We start from the raw sequence: 12,005 nt of genomic DNA, 5'->3' as shown, positions 1-12,005 counted from the left end.
ATTGTGTAGTTTGTCTTTTTATTCTGTTCTTATTGTCTTTAGCCATGCAAAAGCTTCTTAGTTTGATATAGTCCCGCTTGTTTATCTTGTCTTTTATTTCACTTTCCCATGGAGATAAATCAGCAAATATATTGCTACGAGAGATGCCGGAGAGCTTACTGCCTATGTTTTTTTCTAAGATGCTTATGGTTTCATGGCTTACATTTAAGTCTTTTATCCATTTTGAGTTTATTTTTGTGAATGGTGTAAGTTGGTGGTCTAGTTTCATTTTTTTTGCAGGTAGCTGTCCAATTTTCCAACACCATTTGTTGAAGAGGTTGTCTTTACTCCATTAAATGCTCTTACCTCCTTTGTCAAATATCAGTTGTCCATAAAGGTGTGGGTTTATTTTTGGGTTCTCTCTTCTGTTCCATTGATCTATATACCTGTTCTTATGCCAGTACCAGGCTGTTTTGAGTACAATGGCCTTGCAGTATAACTTAATATCAGGAAGTGTGATACCTCCCACTTTATTCTTCCTTTTCAAGATTGCTGAGGCTATTCTTGTTCTTTTTTGGTTCCATATAAATTTTTGGAATATATGTTCTATTTCTTTGAAGTATGTCATTGGTATTTTAATTAGTATTGCATTGAATTTATAAATTGCTCTGGATAATATAAACATTTTAATGATGTTTATTTTTCCTAACCATGAGCACGGTATATGCTTCCATTCGTTTGTATCTTCCTTGATTTCTTTTATCAATGTCTTATAATTTTCTGAGTACAAGTCTTTAATCTCCTTGATTAATTTTACTGCTAGGTACTTTATTATTTTGTTGTTGCAATAGTGAAGAGATTGTTTCCTTAATTTCTCTTTCTGACAGTTCATTGTTGGTGTATAAAAATGCCTCTGGTTTCTGAGTATTAATTTTATATCCTTCCACCTTGCTGAATTAATTTATCAAGTCCAGTAGTTTTTTGACTGAGACTTTCAGGTTTTCTATATACAATATCATATCATCTGAAAATAATGATAGTTTTACTTCTTCTTTTTTAATTTGGATGCCTTTTATTTCTTCTTCTTGTCTGATTGCTGTGGCTAGGACTTCCAGGACTATGTTGAATAAGAGTGGTGAAAGAGGGCACCCCTGCCCCTTGTTCCTAATCTAAAGGGGATTGCTTTTAATTTTTGCCCATTGAGTATGATGCTGGCTGTGGGTTTGTCATAGATGGCGTTTATCATGTTGAGGATTGTTCCCTGTATTCCCACTTTGCTAAGAGTTTGATCATGAATGGGTGGTGGATTTTATCTATTGAAATTATCATGTGGTTTTTCTCCTTCCTTTTGTTTATGTGATGAATCACATGGATTGATTTGCAAATATTGTACCAGCCTTGCCTTCCCAGAGTAAATCCCACTTGATCATGGTGTATGATTTTTTTTATATATTGCTGGATCTGGTTGGCTAATTTTTGTTGAGGATTTTAGCATCTAGATTCATCAGGGATATTTGCCTACAATATTCTTTTTTTCTGTTGTCTTTGCCTGGTTTTAAAATCAGAATTATGCTTGCCTCATAAAAGGAGCTTGGAAGTCTTCCTTCCTCTTGAACTTTTTTGAATACTTGGTAGAATTTACTTGTGAGGCCATTGGGCCCCGGGCTTTTGTTTGTTGGGAGTTTTTTGATAACTGTTTCGTGATCTCATTTGTTGTAATCAGTCTGTTTAGGTTTCTGATTCTTCTCGATTGATTTTTATAATATTATGTTGCAAGGAATTTGTCCATTTCATCTAGGTTGTCTAATTTTTTGACATACAGTTCTTCATAGTATTTTCTTACAATCCTTTGTATTTCTGTTGTGTCAGTTGTTATTTCTTTACTCTCATTTCTAATTTTATTTATTTGAGTCCTCTCTCTTTTTTCTTTTTTTAAAAATTTTTTTTATTTATTCATTTTAGAGAGGAGAGGGAGAGACAGAGAGAGACAGAGAGAGAGGAGAGAGAGAGAGAAGGGGGAGGAGCTGGAAGCATCAACTCCCATATGTGCCTTGACCAGGCAAGCCCAGGGTTTCGAACCAGCAACCTCAGCATTTCCAGGTCAACGCTTTATCCACTGCGCCACCACAGGTCAGGCATCTCTCTCTTTTTTTCTTGGTGAGTCTGGTTAAAGGTTTATCGATCTTGTTTACCTTTTCAAAGAACCAGCTCCTAGTTTCATTGATCCTCTGTATTGTTTCTTTAACCTCTATGTCATTTATTTTTGCTCTAATCTTTATTATTTCCTTCCTTCTACTACCTCTGGGCTTTACTTGCTGTTCTTTTTCTAGCTGTTTTAGATGCAAGGTTACGTTGTATATTTGAGCTTTTACTAGCTTCTTAAGGTATGCCTGTAATGCTATGAACTTCCCTCTCAGGAATGCTTTTGCTGTGTCCTATAAATTTTGAGTTGTATGCTCATTATCATTCGTTTCTAGGAATTTTTTTATTTCTTCTTTGATCTCATTGTTAACCCATTTGCTATTAAATAACATGCTATTTGGTTTCCAAGTGTTTGAGTACTTTTCAGTTTTTCTGTTGTAGTTGATTTCTAGTTTCATGCCATTGTGGTCAGAGAAGATGCTTGATAGGATTTCAATCTTCTTAAATTTGTTGAGACTGCTTTTGTGTCCTAACATGTGGTCTATCCTAGAGAATGTACCATAAGCACTTGAAAAGAATGTATATTCTGCCACTTTAGGGTGAGAGATTCTGAAGATATCTATTAAATCGAGTTGATCTAGTATGTCCTTTAAGTCTGCTGTTTTTTTGTTAATTTTCCTTCTTGAGGATCTATCTGGTGATGTTAGTGGGATATTGAAATCCCCTAGTATGATAGTATTGCTATTGATCTCACCTTTTATATCCATCAAAGTCTGCTTTATATATTTAGGTACTCCTATGTTAGGTGCGTAGATATTTATAATGGTTATCTCTTCCGGTTGGATTGCTTCCTTCATCATTATGTAGTGACCTTCTTTATCTTTTTTTTTTTTTTTTTTTTTTGTATTTTTCTGAAGCTGGAAATGGGGAGAGACAGTCAGACAGACTCCCGCATGCGCCCGACCGGGATCCACCCAGCACGCCCACCAGGGGCAACGCTCTGCCCACCAGGGAGTGATGCTCTGCCCCTCCGGGGTGTTGCCCTGCCGTGACCAGAGCCACTCTAGCACCTGGGGAAGAGGCCAAGGAGCCATCCCCAGCGCCCGGGTCATCCTTGCTCCAATGGAGCCTTGGCTGCGGGAGGGGAAGAGAGAGACAGAGAGGAAGGCGGGGGTGGAGAAGCAAATGGGCGCTTCTCCTATGTGCCCTGGCCGGGAATCGAACCCGGGTCCCCCGCACGCCAGGCCGATGCTCTACCGCTGAGCCAACCGGCCAGGGCCTCTTTATCTCTTATTATAACCTTTTTTTAAAGTCCATTTTGTCTGATATAAGTATTGCTACTCCAGCTTCTTTTTCATTTCCATTTGCATGAAATATTTTTTTCCATCCTTTTACCTTCAGACCATGTGCATCTTTTGTTTTAAGGTGTGTCTCTTGTAGATGGCATATGTGTGGGTCTTGTTTTCTTATCCATGCAGCTACGGTGTGTCTTTTGATTGGATCATTTAATTCATTTACATTTAAGGTTATTATTGATATGTAGTTGTTTTTGCCATTTTATTCTTTAAAGCTGTGTTCCTCTTTTGTTATATTCTTTTCCCACTTTGATCTGTTTACAATAGGCCCCTTAACATTTCTTGTAATATTGGTTTGGTTGTAGTGAATTCCTTGAGTTTTTGGTTTGTTATTTTTTGTCTGGGAAGCTTTTTATTTCTCCTTCAATTTTAAATGATAGACTTGCTGGATAAAGAAGTCTTGTTTGTAGGTTCTTGTTCTGCATTACTTTGAATATTTCATGCCATTCCCTTCTGGCCTCAAGTTTTTCTGTTGAGAAGTTGGATGTCTTCCTTATAGGGACTTCTTTGTAGGTGATAGCCTTTTTTTCTCTAGTAGCTTTTAATATTTTCTCTTTATAATTTAGCTTTGGTATTTTAATTATGATGTGTCTTGGTGTAGATTTTTTTTGGTTTCTCTTTAATGGAATTCTCTGTGCTTCTTGAACTTATGTGACTTTTTCCTGCATCCATTTTGGGACGTTTTCAGCTATGATTTATTGAACAAAGTCTCTATTCCTTGTTCTTTCTCTTCTTCAGGAACCCCTATGATGCGGATGTTATTTCTCTTCATGTTTTCACAGAGCTCTCTTAGAGTTTCCTCAGACTTTTTGAGTTTCTTTTATTTTTGCTGCTCTGCTTCTGTGCCTTCATTTATCTTGTCCTCTAACTTGCTGATTCAATCCTGAGCTTCACCCATCCTGCTTTTAATTCCTTCCATTGTGGTCTTCATTTCTGATATTGTATTTGTTATTTCTGACTGATTCTTTTTTATTATTTCAGTGTTCTTTTTTATACTTGCTATCACTTTATTTAGTTGTTTGTTATGATCACTATTGTTCTAAGATCTTTGAGTATTCTAATAATCATTATTTTAAACTCTGCATCTGGTAATTTGGTTATATCTGATTCATTCAAGTCTTTTTATGAGGATTTCTCTTGATTTAGTTGGGTTGCTTTTCTCTGCCTTCCCATTCTGTCTTTGTCTAATAAGTGTGTGGCCAGTGTAGTCCAATGGATGTGGCCTCTGTGTTCCCTAGGTGTGGTCTGTCTGCAGGCCCACCACCCCCTCTGCGGCTGTCTTGGACCTTTGGGTATGGGCATTGCCCACCTGGGCCTGCTGCCCCTGTCACTGTTATTTCTGCCTCTCCTCTATGGGAGGGGCGTGTTCACATGCCTGGGTCTACAAGCCTTGGCCTTTGCCTCACCTCCTCGGGTGGGGCTGTGTGCTGTGCCCAGGGCTGCAAGCTTTGCACAGCAGGCTGGGGTGAGCACCTTTGCTCAACCATGGGTCTCTGCCTATTCCCTGGCTTTTTCCCCACCACTGCAGGCAGAGTTCCCCTTGCGCATAGGGCCACAAGCCCCAGCTCCACAGCCGGGCAGGGCTGCACACCTGAATGCAGCCACTGGTTTCCGCCTGTTTCTGGGCTTTTGCCCTGCCCCAGTGGGTGGAGTTGTGCTCACGTGTCAGGCTGCAAGCCCCAGCTCTGAGGGCTGGGTGGGGCTGCATGCCCCCACTCAGCCGGGGGTCTCTGCATATCCCAGGCTTTTGCCTTTCCCCTGCGGGCAGAATTGCAGGTGGCTGGCAGCCAGCCGGACAGCTTTTGTGCACCTCTTCCACCCCCACAGGGTGAAACTGAGCTCACACTGGGCCTCAGTCCTGGCTGGCCAGGCTTCCACCCCCACCAACAGGACTGCACTTCCTCATCCCGTCGCTGTCAGCCCTCTGGCGAGCCTCAGCAGTGTGGGTGGGGGTACTGCACCTCAGACCCTAGCACTCAATACTGAATTCCTTAAAGCTCCCTCCTTCTAAGTGACTCTGCTGAGTGCAAGGAAGAGCTTGTTTGGCTAGTGTCTTGTTTCCCTTTGCTGGTATTGCTGGTTCTGGGGGAAATATTCACTTCAGATTGGGAGAATGACTCAGCCCAGGGGTTAGGGTGGCTGTCCCTCAAAGTGTTTCTCCCTGTGCCTCCTAGATTATACTCTCTTCCTGCTACTCTGGTCCTCTCCTCTCTCCCCGTCCCCTGGAGGCCCGGATGAGTGGTTGTGAGAGAGGTTTTCTGCGCGGTACCTTTAAGAAGAATCCTGGGTCTGAGAAATCTGTCTCTTTCTAACAAATTATATCCTGACTTGTTTCGCAGCCGAATACTGTCCATACCGTTCTTCTAGGCTCTGGGGCTGCAGGCTGGGGCTTTGTTCCTGGGGCCCAGGGACCTCCCCTTTCCGCTAAACTCACTTCCTGCCACGGGAGTCTCTCCAGGCTGCCCTTCACTCTCGGGAGCTGGGCTGCTCTCTCCGTGTTTCCGCTTTTCCTACCAGTCTCTGTGTGGCTTCTTTGGTGTTCCTTGGTTAAAGAGTACTCTTAGTTTAGTTCAAAGTTGGTTTTTCCAGATGGTGGTTCTTAAAATTAAGTTGTAATCCACTTTGGTTCTGGGAGATGGAAGTTGGTACATCTGCCTACTCCATCACCATCTTGCCGCCTCTAGAAGTTTTCTTGATAAAGAAGATTTATAAAAACAAAACAAAACCCATAGTTAACATTACAGTTAATGATAAGAAACTGGACACTTTCTTCCAAAGGTGAGGAACAAGGCATGTCTCCTTTCACCACACCTATTCAATATTGTACTGAAAGTTCTAGTTAATACAATAAGATTTTTAGAAAGGAAAGTAAGGTATGTGGATTATGAAGAGATAGAGAAAACTGTCTTTGTTTGCAAATGACATAATAGTCTATGTAGAAAATCCCAAAGGTTTGATAAAAACTTAAATTATTAAATAATTAGAACAAGATTGCATGATACAAGGTTAATTTTTAAAGGTCAATTGCTTTTTTATGTATCTGTATGAGCAATTAGAATTTAAAATGAAAAACAATACCATTTATAATAGTACAAAAAAGGAAGTTCCTAGACATAAATCTAACAAAATATGGACATAATTTATGTGAAAAATTACAAAATTCTGATGAAATCAAATAAGATCTAAATAAATAGTGAGATATCCATGTTCATAAATTGAAAGTCTCAATATACACTGCTCACAAAAAATTAGGGGATATTTTATCACTTCATATTCATTTTGAAATATCCTCTAATTTTTGTGAGCAGTATATTAAGAAGTCAGTTCTTCCTAACTTAATCTGCACATTTAGTGTGGTTCAAATCAAAATCAAGCTATTTTTAGATATTAAAAGAACTGATTCTAATGTTTATATGGAAAGTCAAAAGACCCAGAATGGCCAATACAATATTGAGAAGAACAAAATTAACAACTCACACTACCTGATTTCAGGACTAACTAAAAAGTATATGACAGCATAGCAATGATAAAAATAGACACATAGATCAAGGAAGAGTAGAGGAAGTTTAGAAACAGAGCCAATGGAGAAAAAACCAGTCTTTCCAATAAATGGTGCTGAAACAGCTGAATGTCCAAATGCAAAAAAAAAAAAAAAAAAAAAAAAAAAGAAGAAAGAAAAAAAATCTAAACACAGATCTTATACCTGTTACAAAACTTAACTCAAGATGCATTATGAACCTAAATGTAAAATATAAAACTTCTAGAAGAAAATCAAAGTGACTTTGGGTTTGATAAATTCTTATATATACATAACAACAGAAACATAATCCATGAAAAAAATTGATAAGTTGTACTTTATTGAAATTTAAAAGTTCTGCTATATGGAAATCACTGTAAAGAAGTTAAATAGACAAACCACAGGCAGAGAGAAAATATTTTCAAAACACATATCTGATAAAGGACTTGTATTCAATTATATAAAAACTCTTAGAACTCAACAGTATGAAAGCCAACAACCAGTAAAAATAATGGGCAAATATCTGAACTGATATCTCACCAAAGAGGTATCAGAGGGCAAGTAAGTGTAAGAAAAGATGTTCAACATCACATGTCATAGAGAATCACAGATTAAAACAATAAGAAACCATTCATTAAAATGGCTAAAATCCAAAACACTGGCAACCCCAAATGCTGATGAGGATGTGGAGCAATAGGCACTCTCATTCGCTGCTGATGGGAATGCAACATGATGAAGCTATACTGCTCACAAAAATTAGTGGATGTTTTAAAATGAATATGAAGCTATAAACTATCCCCTAATTTTTGTGAGCAGAATATTTTGGAAGACAGTTTGGAGGTTTCTTCCAGATTTGCTTTTACCATGTGATCCAGCAGTCACACTCCTGGGTATTTATCCAAATGAGTTGAAATTATGTTTATGTAAAAACCTGCAAACAAATGTTTGCAGCAGCTTTGTTCATAATTGTTTATGTGAAAAAAACTGCATGTAAAAGGCTTAGTGCAGGATCAAGAACACATGGCATATAATGAATGCTGTGATTATTTTATTGTTATCATCCTCTAGGACAGGGGTCCCCAAACTTTTTACACAGGGGGCCAGTTCACTGGCCCTCAGACCATTGGAGGGCCGGACTAAAAAAACTATGAAAATCTCTATGCACACCGCACACATCTTATTTTAAAGTAAAAAAACAAAACAGGAACAAATACAATATTTAAAATAAAGAACAAGTAAATTTTAATCAACAAACTTACCAACATTTCAATGGGAACTATGGGCTTGCTTTTGGCTAATCAGATAGTCAATGTCCAGTTCCATATTTGTCACTGCTAGCCGCAACAAATGATGCAAGTGTTCATCGGTTAGTCTAGATCGGGTTGGACATTTAAAATTTTTCATCCTAGAAAATGTCTGTTCGCAGACATAAGTGCTGCCAAAAATTGTTGACATATTAAGAGCATAGTTCCTGATACTAGGATATGTCTCTGATGAGAGAGAAGCATAGAAATTAGGCAAGTTGTTTGACTTGAATGCGTCTTTCAGAGAGTCACAATTCTGCAGTTCAGCCAGTTCCATTTGGTAAATTGAATCCACATTTTCAATGTCAATAGAAAATGGGTTACGGAAAAGCTGAATGTCCTGTTCATGGAGATGAAGCTCTTTAAATCTAAATTGGAACTCCTTTTGCAACTTTTCCAGTGAATCCACACATACTTCTTTTGGGAATGCAATCAAGGGTTTTTCCGCTAACAGATTTTGAGTTAAGGGGAGATGGCAGAAATTTTCCTCCTTCACTTGTTTAATAAGGAGGCCTAATTTTACTTCAAATGCTGTTACATGTGATTGCATATCACAGATGAGCTTCCCTTTTCCTTGAAGTTGCACATTGAAACTGTTGAGTAGCTCTGTTACATCTGTCAGAAAGGTGAGGTGCCATTTCCATTCTGCATCATTGAGCTCTGGTACTTCTTTGATTTTGAAAGCATAAAAGCTGTAATCTGTGGAAGTAAGTCATAGAAATGTCTCAAAACTCTCCCTCGACTCAGCCAATGGACTTCGGTGTAGTACAGAACATCTTCATAGGCCACATTTAGCTCAGACAGAAATTCCTGAAATTGTACATTAGTTCTAATGAAGTTAACACAACATACCACAATTTTCATAACAGAGTCCCACTTCAGTGATTTACTACATAACGCTTGTTGGTGGATGAGGCAGTGTATGGCTATTGGATGAGAATGGTTAAGTTTGTCCCTCTCTAGGTTAATGCGAGCAATTCCTCCTTTCTTAGGCCCCACCATACTAGGCGCACCATCAGTTGTCACACTGGATAGTTTAGCATTTTTGTGAAAATTAAATAAGATAGTACATTAAAATGCTTGTCATGAAGCTTGAAACATAGTATGTAATCATGGGAGCTATGTTAGCCATGTGACTTGGGCCAGTCTGCGCTTTAATAAAATAAGTAAGAATAATATCTTCCTCACAATAATAATTGAAATAATACCTTTCTCTGAATAGTAAAACATACAATCAATTGGCTTTGTGAGTTTAAATGACTTGTTTAAAATAGCACGGATGGTTATTAATGGACCAGGACCAAAGCCCAGATGTAGATTATAGGTGCTCAAAAAATAATGACTTTTAATTATAGAGATTTCTTTCCCCCCATTTCCCTCTCTCTCTCTCTCTCTCTCTCTCTCTCTCTCTCTCTCATACACACACACACACACACACACACACACACACATTCACAGAGTCAGTCATCTGTGGTGAAAAAAATTAGACCCCTCCCGATCTTTCTAACAGCACTGGGCTTCAGAGCTGGCACTCTGTCCTTCCACCCACTCGCCCTTCCCCCATCTTGAAACTGGTGTTTGCTGCTTGTCCACTGGGCACCAGAAGGCAGAGGTCTTCCTCCTGCCTGGGACATGATTCTTCAGTGAAGGGAGGGCAGCCCTTCTTGAGGAGGATGGCAGAACCACCCAAGGGAAAGCTGGAGATGCTAAGAAGTGGGAGGTGGGGCACACAGGGATGCAGGCATCCCCAAACTACGGCCCGCGGGCCACATGCGGCCCCCTGAGGCCATTTATCCGGCCCCCCACTGCACTTCCGGAAGGGGCACCTCTTTCATTGGTGGTCAGTGAGAGGAGCACTCTATGTGGCAGCCCTCCAATGGTCTGAGGGACAGTGAACTGGCCCCCTGTGTAAAAAGTTGGGGACCCCTGCCTGTGCTTTCTCAGACATTGTGCGGGGCACCTTTACCTGCTTGTCTCATTCAGTCTTCACAGCAAGTCCTGGTTCTTGGCATTCTGAGGCAGAGGTGAAACTGCAGACATCAGAGCCATGGGTGGACAGGGCCACACCAACATCTTCCTGGGCTCTCCTGACCCATCAAGGAGCCCACCGTTCAGCCTCAGAGCCTGGGTGATTTTCTGGCAAGGGTGGCAGGGTGGGGGTGTGTGGGGAGGAGCAGAGTCTTCCATCATTGTGCTCAAACCTAAGTCCTCTCTGAGTAGAGGCAGGGCTTTTCAGTTAACAATAGGAGTGTGCGGGAGGGTGAAGGTTTTTATCTAAGACAAGTAGTTCTGGAAACAGCCCAAGTGTCTGTCAGTGGACGAGTGGATTAAAAAGCTTTGGTACATATATACTATAGAATACTACCCAACCATAAGAAATGATGACATCGGATCATTTACACCAACATGGATGGAACTTGATAACATTATACTGAGCAAAATAAGTAAATTAGAAAAAAACTAAGAACTATATGATTCCATACATAGGTGGGACATAAAAATGAGACTCAGAGACATAGACAAGAATGTGGGGTTACGGGGTGGGGGAAGGAGAGGGAGGGGGTTGGGGGAGGGAGGGGCACAAAAAAAACCCAGTTAGACGGTGACGGAAGACAATTTGACTTTGGGTGATGGGAATGCAGCATAATCAAATGTCAAAATAACCTGGAGATGTTTTCTCTGAACATATGTACCCTGATTTATCAATGTCACCCCATTAAAATTAATAAAAAAAATAAAAAAGACAAGTAGTAATAATATAGTATTAGAGGAACAGGGAGTGTGGTCAGAAGGGACTGTGCCATCAAAGTAAAGGAAGAAGTGAGAAAATGGAGTGCCAGGGGGTGCTCAAGAAAAACTTTAGAGATCATATGAGAGCTTCGATCCTGGGGGATCTGTGGACGCTGAAAACAGAGGGCCTGGGTTAGAATCATATGTCTGTGACTCACTAGGTATGTGACCTTAGACAAATTACTTAGCCTCTCTGGGCAATAGTTTTCTCATCTGTAAAATGAATGCAGCGGAGAGACTGTTCCATCACGGGACCTCGACCCATGAGCTGGACCTGAGCCAAAGGGAGAAATTACTTCCCACAGCACCCCACCCCCACCTCCAGAGACCATCCGATCGAAATGGATGTTTTCCTGTGACATAAATCAGCATCCCTCTCCTGCCTCCCTGTGCTGGTTCCTGGAACAGGCCATGGTCGTGACCTGGTCAAGCACGTAAAGTAATTTCCTGTATCTGGTAGCATTCATGTACTAGTCCCAGGACTCCCCCCCCCCCCCATTTACCCGATAGAATTGTTTGGTGCCTGTTAAGCCACATGGAGCTCATTCAGTCTTGTAGCTGCCTAAGACTTGACTCTTATGTTTCTCTTAACAAACGCTGTGAATTGCCAGACTGGAGTGGGCAGCCTCTTCCTTCCGTCTCTCCCTGCCTTTCTCTTAGGGAGGTAGACTCTCAGTCTGGGGTTCTCCCCTGGGTGGTGTCCTAGCAATGAGGACAATCCCAAATGGTGAAAATCCTACAGGACAATCTTAAAATGACGATTGTCCTTTGTAGAACAATCATTTAGATTAAAATAAGTGTCAAATAGTATTTTCTTTGTTAACCATTGCTCAAAAATATCATTGTTTTCATTATTACCTACAAAACTCAAATAAAGCTGGACACAAAGGAACTCCATACCCTCCCTGTTTGGCTTCC

Source organism: Saccopteryx bilineata, chromosome 3, assembly GCF_036850765.1.
Source record: "Saccopteryx bilineata isolate mSacBil1 chromosome 3, mSacBil1_pri_phased_curated, whole genome shotgun sequence".
In the NCBI taxonomy this organism is placed as follows: domain Eukaryota; kingdom Metazoa; phylum Chordata; class Mammalia; order Chiroptera; family Emballonuridae; genus Saccopteryx; species Saccopteryx bilineata.
This window is presented reverse-complemented; position numbering follows the sequence as displayed.